Genomic DNA, 22798 nt, shown 5'->3' with positions numbered 1-22798 from the left:
GAGAGGAGAGAAGAGAAGAGAAGAGAAGAGAAGAGAAGAGAAGAGAAGAGAAGAGAAGAGGCTTGGAATCAAATAGGATCGTAAGTGTGTGCAGCAAATGGATATCTTAGCTAGAAAAGTCTTAGCCATAGACTGGTTCCACAGCATGGTTACAGTAGCCACATCTTGTAAAATCAGGATCTGTATATACTGTCAGGACTTGAATAAAGGTACAGTATTAAAATAGATCATTATCTTCTGAAGACTGAGTGGAAGTTGCTCCAGTAGGCAAAACATTTCACAAATCTAGTCATAAATTGTGTCTTTTGGCAAATTAATCTCAATGACAAAAACTCCAGGCTGTGTACTTTTTTCATGTGCTAGGGTCATACAAATGTATCCATATACTATTTGGAATATCATCAGTGTCAGAAAGCATTTCAAAGTACAATGGCCTGCACAGTGAAAGTACTGAAAAAGAAAGTTAACACCATCAGTTATATACTATTTTTCAGTTAGACCAAGACTGAGCATGCCCATAGTCTCAGAATGATGTAAGTCATTCTGAGTGATTACAGTGGCAAAACACTGAGGTCCAGACTATTAAATATATAGGTCAGTTACTATCTGAAGCCATAAGACCTGACATAGAGTTGTAGTGAGGTAAGACAGCTAGACAATGTCAGCATTACAGAGGTTTCAGATTCGGTTCATTACCTTCCAGTCGGTCTGAAGTATCTCTACCACTACAGAAATATTTGAAAAATAAATTCATAATGATGGTACATAAATATAATTTTGAACTTCTAAAGAAACTAGTAACAGAGGTTCCAACCTTGGCATATTGTAATGTAAGAAAGCCATTGATCATGTAAGCTGATGCCAATCAGTTTGGGTACAGATCTGTTCTGGTGCAAGATGGTCATCCAGTGCCACATGTATCTAGAGCTATGATAGATGTTTAGCCTCTATATGCAAACCATGAAGGAGTTGTTGGTCATTGTATATGTCCATGAAGAAAGAGAATATGTTTGTGAGAAACATATACGCATGGATTCATATAACATACCTTTCAAAAGCTCTTTCATCTATATCCATTATATTTTCATTACATAAAGCACAACCACAATGTTTGACACACATGTGAAGTATAAACCTGACAATGAAATAAATGTGACAGATGATCTCAGCAAGCCCTACTCCAATGAAGCTAATGAAAAATTACTGGCAATGAATTAGAGGTAGTTGCTGTATTTAAATTCTTACTCTTCATAAAGACAAGAGAGCAAGAATGTGTATAAACAGGACCCAGGGATGCAACAGATAAAGCTGCCAGTGCTAAATGTTTGACCTATAGTATGACATAGAGTCCCTATTAAGTAAGCCTTACTTCTGTTAATGAGATGAAATATGCTTTAGTCAATGATACTGTTTAACTCAAATAGTGATTCTGCCTATGACCATAAGAAAACTGCTATTTCAATAGAATCACTAAGCTCACTCTGTAATTGTCAAGTGCTACGAGTGAGCCCATGGGGTGCTGTTTTGGCCTGCGATGTCCTCCAAAACTGAGGAGTCAGTCATGCCTTGCTGTGAATGCGATGGATAAAGAAGAGGACAGCCTAAGGAGGAGATGCTGCCATATTAGGTTTGAGAAAGACCTTTATGGAAAGAGTCAGCAGGTATATTCCAGTTTCAGCAATTCCAGAATTTACTTGTAGTGCCCTATTAATTCAAGTAGCTGGAAGTGGTCAAATTAACTGACACTTATCCAAGGCTGTTGTCCATAAAATAAAAGGACTTTTTGCATATCATGAGATATCAGACGTCCTAATGACAAAAAATAGGATATATAATAAAATCTTCACAAATAATTTAGAACTACTTTAGCAGATGAAAATTAATCCATTTATTACAGACACAACATTTGTTAAATGCCTTCCTTGACTATTTATACATAGCTGGACACACACACACACACACACACACACACACACACACACACACACACACACACACACACACGTATTCATTCTAATTAACTGGGCATTTCTGCTTCTTAGAAGTGATTATTTGCCATTACCAAATTAATTGATTTATCTGGATTTATATGGAACAGTTGAGAAAATCTAATATTTGGATTTAAATTTTGATTGATAAGGAAGTGGGAGGGACCTCCTGATTTGCTGCAGAATGGACAGACTTGCTAAAGAAAATCATTGGGACATCATATCTCCTTCTGCCCAAAGACACTGCTGGGGTCACTATGTGGGGAGAATATAGCCTACCAAACACTATCTTTTCAGTTGGTAGTTGGAACTGTGTGCCTGAAGAAGATATGTTACCCACTGTCACTGATTTCATTTTCAGATACTTCACCTGCTTATATAGTACACTTTATAGGTTGCTACGGATAGATTTCATTGCCCATCTCTCCAGCACTTAAGATATATTGCACCTTTTATTTTTTTTTCCTTTCAGCTGATTTTTATAGGTTTTTTTTGCCTCACCATTGCCAATCTCACCATCTCTGATATATTATCTTCAATGAATGAGCACTTTCCCTACAATTCTGCTGTAGTTTGTCTTTTAATACATTCTTTAGTTTCACATATCTTGACTCTAACTTTGACAGCTTCCATAATTTCAACTTTCCCTCATAAGCTGTCAGTAATTCCGTTTGTATTATTCAAGTATATGTAACATTAGCCCTTTCACTAAGCTATATCACATGGCCTAAGTGATCAATGTGGCCTTCATAATGAGCACTTGATTTATTCTTCCCTTATGTATAAGGTCATAGGTAGTTAATAGGCATGCAGTGTAGGAGACCATTGAGCAGCCTAGCTCAAATTATCAATTGCACCAAAGCACTATCTGGTTTAATAACTTGCTCAAGGTCAAACATTAGGCAAAGGAAGGTGCAAGGATTCAAACCCAGTTATCTTGGCACAGGAGACAGCTCATTGATATATCATTTGTTTAGTCCTCTGCGCTAACTGCCAGACTAGCTCTACATTTTGATCTAATGTGTATCCTACATTTTAAGTTCACCTGCATTGTTCCTATATATATATCCACAGTCAACAGTCCCCCACAGTATATCAATACTTCTCCTAAGATCAAATTGTCTGAGTGTCAAGCCTCTAAGCCCCAAGTCCATGAAGTATAAAATGCTGATAAAAAATTTATTTAAGAAATCTCTGCTGGCTTGGTTCCTGCGTATGTATGTGTGTGTGTTTGTGTGTGTGTGTGTGTGTGTGTCTGTGTGTGTGTGTGTGTGTGTGTGTGTGTGTGTGTCTGTTTGTGTGCGTGTGTGTGCGTGTGTGTGTGTGAGTGATGCCCATGCCCTGGCCCAGCAATCAAGGAGCCTCAATCCTCACCACTAACACCAGTGAGGGGTGTCTTATATAGGTGGAAAGGATAACAAATACACAGTAAAGTGCAATTTCCCTTAGGAGCGCACAGAAATCGCAGTCAGTCTGGGGCTGGTTGCTCCCTTGCTCTCCAGGTCCCCAATAAGACTCCCCACTGGCACAGCTATAAGGTCCAGATCTCAGCTTAGTGGGCAAGCTAAAACCTCCAGCATCCTCTCTGTCCAATAATCCAATAAGTGCTTTGTGTCCCTGCCCAAGTAGCTGACACACACAAACACACACACACACACACACACACACACACACACACACACACACACACACACACACACACACACACACACACACACACACACATTGAGATAAGCATTTTATACAACCACACAGAAACTCCTATGAAAGGCTAGCATAGGTTTTCCAGCTGTGCCCCCTTTACCCAGACTATAAGGTAGAAATCAATGCCACCACCCAGCTAATAATTATCAGCTACCCAAAGGCCCTTAAAAAGGTGCCCAATTATTACTGTGCAATAATTATTATCCAAGTGGTAAGTGCGACTAAGCAGTCAAGGCTTATTAGAGTGACTTGGTACAGGATCACTATAGGCATGCAATGTACTCTACAGCTTAAATTATCTCTACACAAAACAGCCACAGTTAAAAGGGTTTAAAAATATTTAATAGTAAATAATTAAAAACACAACACAGTATGTTTTACTACACAGTGCTAGTCAAGAGTTCAGAGAGCACATATAAATACTTAAAATAATTCAGTAGTACAGTTCTGACGTCACAGAAAAACACTTAGTCTAATCTTTCTAGTTTCTAGCTATTTTTAAGAGAAAACACATGTCTAAGATAAGCTTACATATAGAGCAAAGGCATAGTGCTGATCAGTTGGATGGTCAAGACAAAAATGCTTAATGCTCTCTGATTCTCTCTGGTTTTAAAATACCATTCTTGGTTAACATTACATCATTCTTCACACTTCTCTGGGTTCCCAGGTTAACAGAAACTACATTTACATTCTTCACCTCTGGGTAGAAATCAGAGCAATAAAGGAAATTTATGCATGCAAATTCTGACCATTAACTCTGGCCTTAAAACAATAGCAAGAATTCCTTCATTTAGACTTGCTAGAGCCATGTTTACATCCAAGGATCACAACATGCTTTACTTGGTCAGTAGAGTGCACTGTTGTTACATTATTTTCAGTTTTACAAGTAACATTATTTTTACCATTTAAGACAACAAGCCTATGGTTTACATTAATATTTACAGGTGACAGAATTATCTCCAAAATTCTACCTGGCTAGGCTGGCAGCCTTCACCTATCTTCACCCAATCTTCACATATCTCCCCCACTGGAGTACTGAAGCTAGTTTTTCAAGTGACCCCTGAGAAATGCTGCTTGAGGGAGTTAGATCTGTCTGAGTATACCTTACCCCATTCCCTGTCTTGAGATCCCATCTGCATTGGCATTGCTAATCCCACTGCGGTGCTGCATGGACATATCATATGCTTGCAACCCCAGGCTCTATCTTAGCAACTTGGCATTTTGCTGGCTGGCTCTGTTTAACCATGTTAGGGGGATGTGGTCTGTCATAACAGTGAATTTCCTTCCATACAGATATGGCTGAAGTTTCTGCAGTGCCCACACTAAGGCTAGACATTCCTTTTCTACAGCTGCATAGCATCCCTCCCTGGGTTGGAGTCTATGACTGAGATACACCATTGGGTGCTCTTCCTCTTCTGAAGAAATCTGGCTAAGTACAGCTCCCACCCTATGGTTCGAAGCATCCACCTGCACAGCAAATTCCCTGTTGTAATCTGGACTGGCTAACACAAGGGGTCCTCACAAAGCTTCTTTAAGCTTCTGGAATGCCTGCTCACATGCTGTGGTCCACACTACCTTATTTGGCCTGTTCTTTCTTGTCAGGTCTGTGAGTGGAGCAGCTATGGTATTGTATCTGGGGACAAATTTTCTGTAGTACTCTGCTGTCGCTAAAAATGCCCTCACCTGCTTTTTAGTAACAAGTGTAGGCCATGCCTGAATGGCTTCCACTTTGGCAGTTTCTGGCCTTATCTTACCACTCCCCACTCTATGTCCTAGGTAGAAGACCTCTGCCATACCCACCTGACATTTGCTCAGTTCAATAGTCAACCCTGCCCTCTGTAGTCTGTCCAGCACCTCCCTGACATGCTGACGTTGCTCTGGCCAGGAATGGCTGTAGATGGCAATATCATCTAGGTAAGCAAGGGCAAACTCTCCTGATCTTGCTAGGATATTATCTACCAGCCTCTGGAAAGTTGTTGCGGAATTCTTCATCCCAAAGGGCATCTTTGTGAACTCATACAAGCCAAAAGGAGTCACAAAGGCTGACTTCTCTCTAGTACAACAGAAAGTAACAGTTCCACACAATGAAGCACAGGAAGATTCCTTAATAATACTGGTAAGTGCTTTCACAGACAACAGTCCACTTCATCACGTCTGATGAAGCGGACTGCTGTCTGTGAAAGTGCTTACCAGTATTATTAAAGAATCCTCCTGAGCTCCATTGCGTGGAACTGTTACTTTCTGTTGTACTTGGATATCTATTTTTGTTCCTTCATCCACGTGCATGTTTTGTTTTTGGTTTTGTGACTTTTCTCTAGCACTGGGAGTCAAGGGCACCTGCCAGTAGCCCTTGGTAAGACCAATGGTTGTAAGATACTTAGCCCCACCCAGCTGCTTTAGGGCCTCATCTGTCCTAGGCATGGGGTAAGCATCTGACTCTGTGTGACTATTTAATTTCCTGTAGTCCATACAGAAGCTGGTGCTGCCATCCTTCTTTAGCACCAGCACCACTGGGAAGGCCCAGGGACTGTTGGGCTCTTGAATCAACCCTAGTTACAACATCTCCTGTACCTCCTCCCTCAGAGTCTGTTTGACTCTCTCAGGCACTCTATAAGGGGCCTGCCTAATAGGCCTTTGGGGTCCTGTATCCACCTGGTTTCCCAGTGAACATGTCCCTAAATTCCTGCAACACTGCTCGGATTGTTTGAAACTGGGTAGGACATAGCTGCTGGGACATTCCTACCCCTTCCACTGAGGTGTCAGCCCAAGCCTCACTGAGGAGATCAGTCCCAACATCTCCCTCAGGCTCCTCCTGCAATCCACTGCAAATGCTCAGCACAAGGGCCTCCTTATCATGGTAAGGTTTCATCATGTTAACATGGTACACTTTGTGCCTCTGCCTTCTGCCTAGAAGTTCCACCATGTAGTTAACATCACTTACCTTTCTTACCACCTTGTAGGGTCCCTTCCAAGCTGCTTGCAGCTTGGTGTGTCTGACAGGAATGAGAATCATTACCTGCTGCCCCACAGCATACTCTCTAACTCAAGCATTCCTGTCATACCACACCTTTTTCCATTGTTGGGTTTCTGCCAGGTTTTCCTGGGCCATGCCCATGAGTTCCCTGAGCCTTGTCCTGAGGTTTAGGACGTATGCCACAACAGACTCTTTGTGAGACTCGCACTCACCTTCCCACTCATCTTGAAGTAAATCTAGAGGTCCCCTCACCCTATGCCCATACAGCAAATCATAGGGTGAAAAACCTGTGGATTCCTGGTGAACCTCTCTGTAAACAAATAACAGATGGGGCAAATATTTGTCCCACTCCCTCTTAAACTGATCTGCAAATGCCCATAGCATGGACTTGATTGTAGAGTTCAACATCTCAACAAGAACATTAATCTGGGGTTGGTAGGGGGTGGTCTTCATGTGCTTCACCCCACAGGGTTTCTACAGACAGGCCAGCAGGTCTGACATGAAATTGGCACCTCTGTCAGCCAGTTACTCTTTTGGGAAACCTACCCTGCTGAAAATCTCTAACAAAGCATTTGCCACCTTCTTGGCTTCAATGGAGGACAAAGCCACTACCTCGGGGTACCGTGTAACATAGTCCACTACCACTAGGATATACTTTTTCCTTGTGGAACTTGGGGTACTCAGAGGACCCACAATATCCATAGATACCCTCTGAAATGGCTCCTCAATCACAGGCAAAGGCATCAAAGGAGCTCTCACCTTGTCTCCTGCCTTGCCTGCCTTTTGGCACTGCTCACAGGTCCTGCAGTACCCTGTTACATCTCTGGAAATTCTAGGCCAATAGAAGTTCTGCATAATATTCCTCTTTGTACGTTTTATGCCCATATGACCTGCGAAGGGAATATCATGGGCTATGGCTAGAAGCGCCAGATGGTAGGCTCTAGGCACTACCAACTGCTGAACTTTCTCAGCTTCTAGCCCTACCTCAGGGGTCCACTCTCTGTGTAGTAACCCTTTGTCACAGTATACAGAGTCCCCCTTTCCTTGAGAATCAGGTGCCTTCCTAGCTACCTGCCTCAGGCCTTGCAATGTAGGGTCTGAGAGCTGAGCCTGTCTCAACTCTCTCCTTGTAACCCTTCCCAGCTCTCCTTCCACAGGAAGTCTGGCATTCTCTGACAGTGGTGCCTCACTGTCAGCCTGGGTACTCCTACTCACCTCTACCTTTGCAGTCACTATGTCCAAGGGGCCATCAGTACCCACAAGCAGCTGTGGCTCACATTCAATCTCACTGCTACAGAGTAGCTCCCACCCTGAAGTACCATCTCACCAGTGCCGGCTGCAAGTATGCAGTCTGTCTGGGTCTCCCCCAGGCTACCAGACTTACCTGCTTGTCTCCAAGCCTGGCTGCATGTAACTGCACAAGCACAGGGTACTGCACTATCATAATAATTCCCTATTAGGACATCTGCAGGTATATCCTCAAACACACCTACTTGCTGGCTTCCTTTTCCACCCTCCCAGTCAAGGTGAACCCTAGCCAAAGGTATTTGGAATGGGATCCCTCTTAAAGCCCTGACTGGAGTAGACTTTCCAGGCAAGTAGTGCTCCTCTGTAACCACTGCAGGCTTTACAATGGTCATATCAGAAGCTGTGCCTCCCTTGGCAATGGCCTCTTTGCCATTAACTACAATAGGATATAACCTCTGGTGGTAGTTTGGTACCCTTGTTGTCCCCAGACAACCTACTATTGGCATTTTGTATTTCCCACTGACTGGCTTCCTCACCTTTTGTTCCCCACCTTGCCTCTGTGGACATATATATATGCCACATGGTCCCACTGGTTGCATTAAAAAAATGTAACCCTAGGTCCCGGACGTGTACCTGGACTAGTGGCTTCCTCTGCTACTGGCAGATTCTGTTGGGACAGTCTGTGCTGCCCACTATGGATTCCTTTAGACCCATGAGCAATACAGGGGGTCCCTTTACTGTGCAGGGCTGCCCTGCTTTCCAGGTATAGGTCTCCCTTCTTCCGAAACTCATCTGAAGTAGCACACTGTCTATCAGCTAATCAGATCCTCATGTCCTCAGGCAAAGTGCTAAGGGCTTGCTCCCTCTCCAAAAGGTCTGCCAGCCCTTCAAAGGTGGTGACCTGACATCCACTCACCCACCTATGGAAATAAGTGTTCAGCAACATATTCACACACACTTTCATCTGCCTTGGGTCTATACTCATGAAACTTTTTCCTATACATTTCAGGTGTTAGCTTAAACAATTCTAACAAGTGATTTTTAACAGCAGTATAATCAAACATGCAATGTCTGACATTTTTGACAAAACAGTTACAGCTTTACCATGGAGTAAGGGGGTCAGGAACTTTACCCAGAGCATTTGGTCAACACTGTACTGTTTGCATACCCTCTCAAACATATGAATGTAACTATCAAAATTATCCCCCTCTTTAAACTGCGGAAGAAATTTACTGACCTTTTGTGTTTCTGGGGTCCAGTTACTCCCTTCCACATTACCTCCATGACTCTGGCAAAGAGTCAGCATTTCCCTCTCATGCTTCCTCTGCTGCTCCTTTTCCTTGGCTTCTATATCCAAACGTCTGGCCTCCAACTCAAGTCTCTTTAACTCCAGATGGATTTGTAAGTCCTCCACAGAAAGGTTGAGCTGTCCATTCTCCAAGGGTATTATATCTCCACTGCCAGTCTGATTGCCCTCCTGGTTGTTGTTTTCTGATGCAGCTGTTGCCAAGGCTGCAATCAGGTCTGCCTTAGTCAGGTTTCCATGCACCAGTCCCCTAGCCTGGCACATCTCAGCCAGCTGACTCCTTGTCAGCTTTCCATACGCCTCTGCTGACATGCTGCCTGCTCACCCTGCAGGAGGTGACACTAAAGACAGGGTTACTGTCATTCTTCACACTTCACTGTGTTCCCAGGTTAACAGAAACTTCATTTACATTCTTCACCTCTGGGCAGAAACCAGAGCAATAAAGGACATTTATGCATGTAACTAAACTAACAAAAGAAATAAAACAATTTTGATCCAAACTCTGAGTATTTACTGCATGGCTGATTTAGAGTACAAACCTTCAGAGCTCACTGTACACAAGCTACAGGAACTCACTCTACCCACACCACTACAAGCCAATTAGTATTTGCCAACCAATTAATATGTGGTGTGGATATCCCACCACTGCCAAACAATTAATATGTGATGCCCCTGCCCTGGCCTAGGAGTCAAGGAGCCTCAATCCTCACCACTAACACCGGTGAGGGGCATCTCATATAGGTGGAAAGAATAATAAATACATACAGTAAAGTGCAATTTCCCTTAAGAGTACACAAAGATCACAGTCAGTCTAGGGCTGGTCACTCCCTTGCTCTCCAGGTGCCCAATAAGACTCCCCACTGGCACAGCTATAGGGTCCAGATCTCAACCTAGTGGGCAAGCTAAAACCTACAGCACTCTCTCTGTCCAACTAGTGCTTTGTATCCCTGCCCAAGTAGCTAATACACACAAACACACACACACACACACACACACACACACACACACACACACACACACACACACACACACACACACACACACACACTTTCAAATAAGCATTTTATACAACCACACATACACTCCTAGGAAAGGCTGGCACAGGTGCCCCTTTTACCCAGACTATACAGCAGAAATCACTGCCACCACCCAGCTAATAATTATCAGCTACCCAAAGACCCTTAAAAGGGTGTCCAGTTATTACTGTGCAATATTATTATCCAACTGGTAAGTGCGACTAAACAGTCAAGGCTTATTAGAGTGACTTGGCACAGGATCACTATATACATGCAATGTACTCTACAACTTAAATTATCTCTACTCAAAACAGCCACAGTTAAAAGGGTTTAAAATATTTAATAGTAAATAATTAAAAACACAAGACAATACTTTTTACTACACAGTCCTAGTCTAGAGTTCAGAGATCACAGAGAAATACTTAAAATAATTCAGCAGTACAGTTCTGACATCACAGAAAAACACTTAGTCTAATCTTTCTAGTTTCTAGCTATTTCTAAGAGAAAACACAAGTCTAAGATAAACTTACATACAGAGCAAAGGCAGAGTGCTGATGAGTTGGATGGTCAAGTCAAAAATGCTTAATGCTTTCTGATTCTCTCTGTTTTTAAAATCACATTTCTGGTTCACATTATATCATTCTTCACACTTCACTGGGTTCCCAGCTTAACAGAAACTACATTTACATTCTTCACCTCTGGGCATAAACCAGAGCAATACAGGACATTTATGCATGCAAATTCTGGCCATTAACTCTGGCCTTAAAACAATAGCAAGAATTCCTTCATCTAGACTGGCCTGAGCCATGTTTACATCAAAGGGTCACGACATGCTTTACTTTGTCAGTAGAGTGCACTCTTGTTACATTTTTTTCCAGTTCCACATGTAACACTATTTTACCATTTGAGACAACAAGCCTGTGGTTAACATTAATAATTACAGATGACAGAATTATCTCCAAATTTCTATCTGGCTAGGCTGGCAGCCTTCACCTCTCTTCACCCAATCTTCACAGTGTGTGTGTGTGTGTGTGTGTGTGTGTGTGTGTGTGTGTGTGTGTGTGTGTGTGTGTGTGTAGTGAATCCTTTGTTTTTGGAGAGTTCTCCCTTCATGTCTGTGTGATGATTTGTTGGCACATAAAAGTCAGTGACTTTGTTCCTCAATGACTTACGGACTGACCATTCATACTGGAACCATTCCTCAAAACAAAATACTTTCATATTATTGAATTCACACATCCAGTCTCCATTTAGCATTAGTTTATCAAGGAAATTTGCATTTTAACTTTAATTAGATCCTTTATGCAATTTCTCCCATCTGTCATTAAAATGCTACATATCTCTGAAGCTAAATCTACATCTCTCTGTTAATGCAATATGTAAATAATTACATGAAACAAAAGGACACATGCAAATTTTGAAGGTGTTCAGTAACCCTGTCTTTAGTGTCACCTCCTGCATTGACAACTTCAATACTCATGCAAAGAGATCATACAGCTTTTTTGACATCCCACCGCCACACATGTGCTTAATAAATAATGCCTCTTAAATCATCAAAATTCTTCATTAGTAGTGAAAAAGCTGGCAAGCTACAGGAAGTGCTTGCATGAAGGTAGAGTTCATTCACACATCCTTCATTAATGTGAAGGGGCATGAGGATGAAATCTGCTAATGGGAGGCTGTTTCCATGATTAATGATGGCGAGAGCTTCTTTAAAATAAAACAATGCAAGGGGATTATGTAATCTAAACAATACAGCATATAAATATCCAAGCAGAGACACATTATTTATCACCATTGTTCAGTATAATAAAAATGGGTTTTCTTTTACAACTATTTGCTTAAGACTGTTGCAATATACAAGCCCAAAAAATAATTGAGGTTGGTAAAATCCACACATGATGAACTATATAGATTTTTTTATTCACCTGATTATGAATATTATCAATATATGTAGATTTAATAGTAAGTTTAAAGAATGTCAACCTCGCCATAAGGTAGAAAAGTGTCATCTGGAACCTGAAATTAATTACTGTGTATGAGAAATAAAGCAATGTGTATAAAATGTATTATTTTTGAGAAATTAAAGATGATATACAAAAGGTTACAATAAAGTTCACTATTTTGTAGTATTTGCTTTAATAATGAATTTGACACAAAATGTGTAAACATACAGTTGTGCACACATAGGATGGAAATTAAAAATTATACAAAAACCGAGCTGAGTAACAGATATAAACCTGAGCTAGAAAGGCTTGTTCATTGCCAGAAATAGAAATATTTGCAATATTTTCATATTGATAGTATGCATACATTCACACAATGGACATTAGATACCATGTTAGTATGTGACAATAAGCGTGATTTGGTACATCTGCAATGTAAGCTCATCACTTCTTTTGTGCAAAGACTGAGTTATAGAAAAGTACTTGAGGAAAGTTAAAATAGGAATATAAAATATATTCCATATTTCAGTAATAATGCAACGTGGAATGCAGTAATGTCATGCTTGGGTGTGTGTGAAAACAGTAGGTGCTAGATAAAAAGTGACAGTAGAACAAATGAGTAAAATAAACACATAATAGTTATAATGGCCTGTTTGGCATAAAAATATAAATATTAGTAATAGTTGAATATTAACTCTAATACCTCAAGAATGTGTAAGTATAATGCTACTCCAGTTGGACAAGGGCTTTGGCTATATGCTCCTTGTGGACTTTAGTATTTGTAAGACTTTTTGTTGTTGTGTTCATTTTTATCTGTCAACATTGTTTTGCAGCATTTTGGATATAGTTGGTGGTGTGGGAATAATTTGGGTGATCCTGTTGAATATGGATCGACCTTGTTTATGTGTCTGAGGCTTCTTTAAAGAGCCTTCTGTTTGTCTCTATTTTGTCATATGCTGTGTATGTTCTGAACTACATTTGTAGTATTTGTGGCTTGTATCTGTATGAATACCCTGTGCAACACATAGGATATTTCTCTGTCCCCAGGACAAGGGTGAGGAGCCTGCTTTTTATGTTCTGACTGCACCATTTGTGGAATGTTATGGGCTATGTTTGTAAGATTTTACTATTGTTATGGTGTCAGGGCTGGACTGCATATTGTGTTAGGATGCTTCAGTATGCAAGAGAACTGAGTTTTTGTATTTTTTGTATGCATATATGTGCTCGTGTGTGTGTGTGTGTGTGTGTGTGTGTGTACATGCGCACCATTCTCCATTTGCTTTACTGGACATATTAAATATCTCTTCCTTATTTCACTGACCATACACTCTGCTCTCTACCATTCATGAGATCCATTTAATGTTCATTCAGTCTTCTGGAATTCTGTCTGTACCTGCATGTCATTCTTTCTAGTGCATGTGCACCTCTATCCCCATCTTCACCCACCCCCCAAATCGAGTCAATTGTTTTTTACTCTTGCCATGTATTGAGATGCTTGCAGGCACAATGACCTGTAAAGATCAGTAGACAAGGCAGATATATTGTATGCTGTAATCTGTATAATTTCTAAAATATTACAAAAACAGCAGCATGTTTCCAAGTCTGGCAATACATCATTAGAAAGTGCTCAGACAGGTAAGCAATTCTTTTAAAGATAGCTTTGGTTTATCTTGCATATTTACAGAAATATTACATTTGCTCTTGTTATCCAAAATGCTTAAAAAAATTGCAAAGTAAAACCAATGTCTCTGTAACTGCGATCATGCTTAAACCACTGTCTAGTGAGAATAATTTGTGTTTTCATCCTCTTTCTTTCTTTTTTATTTTCAAAAATCATATATAGTGTGTTTTTTATAAAAGACTGACACCTCTCAAGGAGAGCTTTAGCAACATTGGTATAAGAATATAGCAAGTTTACACAACCTTCTCTGAGTAAAGCCATGTTGACTGATGTCTTTCATTTGGAAGTTGTTTACATGGATGCATTTTAGCAACACCATCTCAAAGCATTCAGGCATTTACACAGAATTCAGGTAAAACTTACAGGGCAAATACTACATACCCATTTTACAAGATCATTTGAAAAAGAAATTTTAAACAATAATGGAATTAATCTTTAATTTGTTACAAGTTGTAACTGTTACAGGGTACTGAGTAAATATAATAAACGATTGGGTGATGCATATAAATGTCATGCCTGGACAGTGACTAATATAAACAGTGTAAATAGGGTAAGCTGCCTTTTTTTATTCTACTAAATCTTGATTGCTTTCCTGACTGCAATACAATAATAGGTAATAATGATGTTTTTTTAGTATGCTTATAAGTTGTGTTGTATGATCAAAATGTTCATAGTAGCTTATTGCATATGCCAGTGGGCCATCTTTCCTATCCAAGATGGATTCAGGGAAGCTGATGCCTGAGCAACCTTCAGTGGACAACAGGAGGCTATTTAACAGAAGACGTGCAATATCATGACATCTTTACAAATATGAATCCCATAAAATAGGAACTTTGACCAGCCACCGCCTACATAAAGACTCACAGTACCACTTTCTGCAACTCCACATGGGACTCCTCAGTGTCAGAAACTACAAATGAATACTGCAAGTCTGACTGACCAAGAATTCAGTGGCCCATACACAGAAAAACTTATGCTGATGGAAGCCTACAAAGGTGCAATTGTATGATCCAAAGATTTGCAGCCATGTTAACTGAGAGAAAAGTCAGAGGGCTATGTAGGATCAGCTGGGTAGAAGGGGGGGTGGGGGTAGTATCTACTCCTTTAATTTTTCCTGCTATCACTACTAGTTATTTTGTACCTCTCAATATTTTGTTTTGAATTGTCAAGGAAATTACTCATGGTTTCTGGGCTGATCAGGGTTTAAACCACACAATTTGTTTTGTTCTTTTACTAGCCATGCTGTAATATGTCATATTTATCCCCTGAAGGAGGTGAACAAATAAAGAGGATGTTTGTGTTTTTTTTTTAAATGGTAGTATAAGTTAAAATAGTATATAGTTTAAAATATCATGGGTAATAGTCATAGTAATGCCATCCATACATTTGTAACTGTAATCTGTGAGGAGCAGTGTTAAGTGTTAAATTCTTATGCAAATAATATCACCAGAGGTCATTCACAATTACTGCAGAAATATGAAGACATTTTGATAAACACACTTCCCTAAGGCAAAACAGCAACATGCATAAAGTATAAGCGTTAAGGAGACAGCTGTTACCAGGATAAGGGGTATTACATGATTTCCTATTACTATGATTCATAAAAATAAATGTAAAAGGGCCTAATGTGCTTAAAAAATTTGGAAAGGACCCTGAACTTGTGCCAGCATGCAACAATTTACCTGGGAAATACGGATGTTAGGTGACAAATTAGTTACCTGACTAGAAAGGAAAAAAAATAATATTTACTGCCATACTGTTTAAACAAATGTATAATTATTGGTTTCACTTTAAGCCATGTTTGTTTAATTGTATTTTAGTGCTTGATTATACATGGAGAAAGTTCTGAAGGGATCATTGGGGAAATCATTCATTTTGTTGTTATATGAGTACTTGTGCATACTTGATCAAACTATTTGAGGGAATGCTAAGGGAAACTGTTTCATTCTGATGCTTTGGTATACTTGTACAAACTACTAAAGGGATTGCTGGGGGAGATCATTTGTTTTAGTGCCTGTGTATACAAGGACAAACTTCTGAAGGGATTGTTGGGAGAAATACTTCATTTTCGTGTCATTTGAGCTCTTGCACATATATGGGAAAACTACTGCAGGGATTCTTATGGGAAATATTTAAATTTGGTGTAATTTGAATGTTTCCATATACAAGGACAAACTATTGAAGGGGTCAGTAGCAGAAATGTTTCATTTGGTGCTTGTGCATATTGGTCTAACTACTGAACGGCTCACTGTGGGAAATTTTTCATTTTGGGAAATGGGAAAATAAGTCATTTTTCTGTGTCACTGAAGTACTTCTGCATTCAAAGACAAAGCACTGAGGGAATCAATGTGGAAATAATTCAAATTGGGTCATGTAAGTCCTTGTGCATACATGGTTTGTGGATTACAAAGTAGATACTACACGTGCAGCAATGGTTTTAAGAATGGATTTGGATGCTGCCCACCTATTTGATTATGAATCAGAAGAACACTTCATTAGCATACACTGATTTACACCATTTTTATTTGCATCTCATTATACTTCATTTCCTTATACTAATTTATGGACATTGTGCATTACAGTAAATGGCCTCTATGAATTGCTAGATAGCTATGCCGCCATTTTCTTACACTCATTTGTGGGCATTGTGCATGCTAGCAATGTCCACTCACAAAATTGCAAATAACCCTGTTGTGCTTGCACAAGAACTCTGAATACCACCCAGAATTTGAAGTAGGGTATATAAATTAGAAGAGAGTTACAAAACGAAAGAGGAATCAGGTTTGTTTTTACATAAACATCTTTTATATTATGAGTAGTCTGAAAGATTTTTATAACAAAGTTAACATCAATATTTATTCTGCTGGCAGCATTGTATGATTTTTGAAAATGTCACAGTAAAACTGCAAGGTCTTTGTTTCTCCACAGTTCTCAGTTCTCTATAACTAGATTTTGAATTGCGTCATATGACTAGTATAAAATGATACACTTCACACTGGAAAATTTTAATACATCTTTATTTATTTGTCCTTTGTAGAATGGTTTAGCCTCATTAGGTTAGTGGCCTCTTTTCAGGCTAGACTCAAGGTGGTATTTACACTACAAGGGGAAATTTGGCCATGACATTAGGAGACTTCCCCTATTCTTTTCTATAGGTGCTATGAAATTATGTACATACATCTGAGCTATCACCAACTGATGCAGATCAGCCCTTGGTTTAACATCTTGTTTGAAGAATGTCACACTCAGGAGTGCACCCCCCCTCCCCCCTCCACACACACACACACACACACACACACACACACACACACACACACACACACACACACACACACACACACTGCAGTGTCAGTATTCCAGTTATCGGGTGAGGGAATAGGCTCCACAGCTTTCTACACCAAAGGTGAGTGTGCTACCTGTTGTGCCACTAACACTGCTACAAATTAGTATTACTAGTTTTGATTTCCATTATACAATGCTGAAGAAAACATGAGTGTGGTATGTTTTGATGAGAACATCCTTAAATCCTAAATATATTGAAATTTTTGCTAACTTACTTTTTCATGATGCTGCAGTAAAATTAATATTATGAACTGATATAGATGTAGATATAGATATAAACCTAGATTTCGCAAGAACTGGATGCTGTGGGGGGGGAAGACACTTTAAAAACAGAGATAGATGTTTAATTATAAGCTAATATTCATGATTAGACTGACAAGATCTAGATGCTAGGGGGAACAGAAATTTTTTTTCTTTTAAAGTTTGAGCAAATAAATAGTGATAAAGCAATTTTATAATTACTTAGCGGACAGAGGTCTCCTACAGGTACTCACATTGTAGTAGTTTGTGGCACACTTGCTCATTTCTACTTGCTAGAAGAAGCTAGTACTGAAATTCCCACTAGCCTAATCTCTCATTTCTGATAGCCCTCCCAAAACCTGACCCTATAAAACTGTATATCCCTACCAGATCCATTATAGAATACAGCACCCCATTTAGTATGTACCTCTCAAGGCATCTGCAATAACTGGAAACGCTGCAGAAATACCTCACTAAAAGAATCACAGGCCTAAAGCAGGTGCCCCACACTGACTGCCTTAAAAAACTCCAGCTATACTCTGTCGCATATCGTCTACTCAGAGGCGATCTCTGCTTAACATACAAGGCCATGTCAAACCCAGAGCTGTTGGACATGCTACACTTAAAGAAATCCCAATCCCTCAGAGCCACATGCTCCAGGGATCTAAACCTTGTCATCACAATAAACAAAACATACTGGAGGGATAGGTTCCTGACCCAGAGACTCCCCAGACTCTGGAATAGATTGCCCATACATGTCAAGCAGAGTGCCTCTTTGGTCCTCTTCAAAAGGAACCATGACAATTGGATGGGAGAAAGGAGATTCACCCCGGGGATCATGTCAGTCGTCCTACTAGACAGGGGTCCAGGGAAGTAAATAGTGTGGGAAGAAATAGCCAGAAGTAAAACTGCAACCAGGCTCCCAACCCAAATCTTCACTTCCTTATCCTAGACCTCCACTCCCTCTCCCTAACCCTAAAGTCCTGGAGTGCTCTCTGAACATAAAATTTGTTCTCACTTCCTAAAACTATATTCCTTGATAACTCCCAAACCCTAAAACTCCCTTCCCTCACAAAACCTAAAACTGCTCCCTAAACCTAAAATAACTTCCTACATATTAACCCTAAAATCCCCTTCCTACTCTCTAAATCTCAAAATCCCACTCCAAAGTCTAAGTCTAAAATCCTCCTCCCACTTTCTCCCATCTAACAACTGCTTGCCTAAACTTATATTCAAGTTTGAGGATGTGCAGCAGCCTATGTACACTACAAGGTGTCACGTCTCTGACTTTGACTCACTGTTTTTTGAATGCTTAGGACTCAGTTGCCTGTAGAGTTTCCTTCTGACAGAGTATTTCATTAAATAATCTAGATACTTGAAAGTAATTTGCAACCAAAGTAACTGTTGCGAACTGTAGCATGATACATTTATATAACTATGTTTATCCATTCATTGGGAAATTCAGCATCACTTAAAGAATAAGTTGTTTCTTAAACCCCCACTTAGAGTAGCTATAGGTCTGTAATTTTATTGCACTATGTCTATCCTGGCTTTACAGGTTAAAAAAATCATAAAACCCTACACAGTCATAAAGGTATTCACTTTGAGACTTTGCAACATGCCATTATGCAAGATGTAATACATAGAAAAAATTCCAGAGTCTGATGTCTCTCATATAATTAATGAATGTGAAAACAGTTAAGAAAATTGTGATAAGATAGTATGCAATGTATGTATTAAACTCTGCTCAAAATCTCAGCTTCGAATGAAATTTAGTTGTAAAAGGCTTATCTCTTCTAACACCTGTCCTGATTTTCAGTGGAGAATTCTGATAAGAACATTAAATTATGCAAAAAATAAAAACGTTTTTAATGCGTTGCCTTTCTTGTGAAGTCAAAACATGTTTTCTCTATTTTAGATAATTGTATGGTGATGTAATAGTCCAGAATAATATTTCAAAATGGTAAGAAATAATCAGTGATATTATTAGAACTTATATTATCTACTAAATGAAATAAGTACAGAAATAATGATGGCCTTGTCCTCACTGCTGTTCAGACTTGCAATACAGTGTGAATTTATGCAAGTGTCTATGTGAACATTGTACTCTAGGGATATTACAAAACAGAGTTAACGTGCTTTTTGACAGACTGTTGTGTTCAGGGGACACTGTCTGAGAATGGATTGCATTATGCACACTGATCATTTCCATACATAGCATTGATGTCGGGCACAAAAGTTAGACCATTAAGTATACTTACAAACTTTGATCAGTTTACAAAGCAAAACTGGAGGAGAATAATGGAGCTTATTTTGTACAATTAAATTTTTATGCCCTGATATGTTGTGTGACTTAGTAGCAGGGATCTATTTATTTAATTATGTGGAGGCCTTGGAGCAAAGCATCATAACAAACAGAAAAAAAAAATCAGTGCATCGCATTTAAATTACATGATTAGACAAATGATAGGCCAGGTATCTGAAGGTAATGATGACAGAAAAAGGACTCAGTGGAGAGACATAACGGTTTAATTCATTAAATTCTAACATTTGAATGTCATGAAATGAGAACATGAAATGTTCTGAAAAGACAACATTCTAAGCAGGGTAGCAGTCATTCTGTGACCTTTCTCTGTGATTGTAAAACAGATGAAAGGATAAGAAAATATACAGAACATGTAACCTAAATATGAAGTATAACCATCTACAGTTTTTCAGGACTGTTTTGGAGTCACTAGGTCAGAGGACCATAAAATGCAACTACAAGATTCTCCAAGGAACAACTGAGCCCAGACCTGTGAAGGAAATCAGTTATTAGTATGCAAACATTTAAGAGATGTATGCAAAATCTCTGAATGTGGAAAAATATGTTTTTATTTTACACATCTGGTTTTAATTTCTTCACGACTTTTTGGTTTCTAATATTATGACAGGAATAGACCCCATTCCTAAGTTATGGTACAATTAAAGATTCTGAAATTAGTGCTGTTTTAGTCTTTGATATTAACCAAAAGCATTCTTTTCGGTAGCCACAATCTATAACTCATACAGATGTATGCATACTGGTAGTATATCTAAGAACAATTGTAAATTAAAAACCAAAAACCACTGAAGGCAACGGAGAACAGACTCAGAAATGAGTGTAAAACAGTTTAATACAGGCATTTGTCAGTCAGACTTCTTCAGAAATACAATTGATATAATTAAAGATCCAGTGGGTATGTATGTGTGAAGGGTGTATCTATTTATACATGGAAGTTTTACTAAAGTTTGTATTTCTGAAGAAGTCTGACTGACGAAAGTGTGGATTAAACTGTTTTACACTCATTTTTGAGTCTGTTCTCTGTTGCCTTCAGTGTTTTTTGGTTCTTTTTTTTCTACACCGAGTGCTGTTTTTTTGGTACAACTGTAAATTATTTTTACTAGACCTATTGTGTCTTTTACTAGTGGAACTGTATGGGTTCCTTTATTCCACATTCCTCTCATCTCCTCTGGTCTGTAGAAAAGAAGTTATGAAATAAAATATACTTCTGGGGCTGAAAGTCATGGGAGGGCAGTCAGTCTTGCTTGGAGACCATGCTGCCAACATGTGCTCAAGCTTGTTGTAAAAATCTGAAATCTACTTTGTATAATTTTTTAGTATTTAGCATAGCAAAGGCCCCAATTTAAGACAGCTAGGTATTTTCTTGATTAGTCAGAGTTTTTTTTTTTTTTTAATTTTCAGTTCGTGTAAGTGATGCTTGTTTTCTACTCATTATGCAAATGCTTAACTCTGCATATTTAATGTCCAGCAGTACTGCCGTAACTTCTTTATTATTCAACTAAAGCTTTTATTTAATTTGAAGACCTTGTTGTTGGGTATTTTTTATGTATGTATCATTGCTTATTATCTGAAAAGCTAACATTATTTAGCAGTCTATATTATCAACTTGTGGTAAATGCTGTTAATTGGTGAGGTCACTTTGCACTTTATTATTTTGTATGCATTATTATTTTATTTGGTTGTAAATCAAAAGTAGCTAGGTAGCATTTTCTATCTGTTAACATGCCTGATGTCCTGGGGTTCTAATTCGGACATAGCTGTGCTTGTATAAGCATAATAATTTTTAAAGAGCTTATGCTCATGTGGAAACACAATCAAGTTGAGGAAATTTCAAAAGGACACATTTAACTACTTTTTCATAATGTTTTCTCTATTTGAGTACCTTTTTTTCTCTTCCTCCTCTGCATGCCATTTGACATTGCACACCCTGGACTGGCAGCAGTCCCCAGCAGTGAACTACAGTACATTGCTTAAGGAAAAAAGTTAGCATTTTAATTAATGGTGCCTCCTGCAGCACAAACAAGCCTAGTGGTGGTATGCAGATGTTAGCATTCATGATAGTAATCAGTGAAGAAAATGCACTTGTAAAGTAACTTTCTTTGTAACACAAGGTGTAAATGCAGAGACTTTGGAGGAACAAAACAGCTGATGTTGAGTTTGAATCCATTGATGTGATCATATTAAAGGGGGGGGGTGTCAGAATATACATGTATGTACATTTTGAAATATAATTGTATTGTTTAAAAATCAACTAGTCCCAGTAATGATAGCAATATGTGAGCTGTTGTATGCCCCCTTTACAATTTTTTTGCCAGTACCTACAGTTCTGATAATATATGCCAGAAATTAAAGTTCAGCTGTGTCATGGAGATATAAGAAGGATACATGTGACACTTGAATGCACTTTTTATTCTGGTCATTGCAAGCATACCCTATGCATGAATTAAGTTTTCCTTTCAGATTTTTTCTATGTTTATTTTTTCCTAATACCTTTTGAATTTGCTCTTTGCTTGGCAGCACACAGACATAGTTTACTTCTTAAGGAAAAAAAAGTGCAAATTAAAATTTAGGCTGCTTTTTGTAGCACAAATAAGCCTAGCTATAGTACACAGATGTCAGAACTCTGAATACTACTTGCTGAATAAATTCCACCTCCCAGATAAGTGTCCCTGTGGCACAAGGTATAAGTGAAGTGAAGTGAGAGAACTAAGACAGGTCTGAATACACATTTTAAATCACTGTGCTTTTATGTAAAAATCAAATATTCTAAGTATTGCTAACAGAATGTGAACTGCTATCTGTCCACTTTCACATTATTTGTCATTAACTACAAGTGTGATCATGTGTTCCAGAGAGTACATTTCTAATGTTGCAAGGAGATGTGAGAATGATGAATGTGTTACTTGAATGCATTGCTCTGGTCATTGCTACATATAACTATTGATTGAATGCATTTTACTATCACATTTTTTCTCTCTCATTTTTTATTTCTAATGCCTTTTTGCATTTGCAGTCTGCTTGGCAGTGCAC

This window comes from Protopterus annectens, chromosome 1.part2 (genome assembly GCF_019279795.1).
Source record: "Protopterus annectens isolate FY-2018-M chromosome 1.part2, PAN1.0, whole genome shotgun sequence".
Taxonomy (NCBI): domain Eukaryota; kingdom Metazoa; phylum Chordata; order Ceratodontiformes; family Protopteridae; genus Protopterus; species Protopterus annectens.
Note: the sequence above shows the minus strand (reverse complement) of the source record.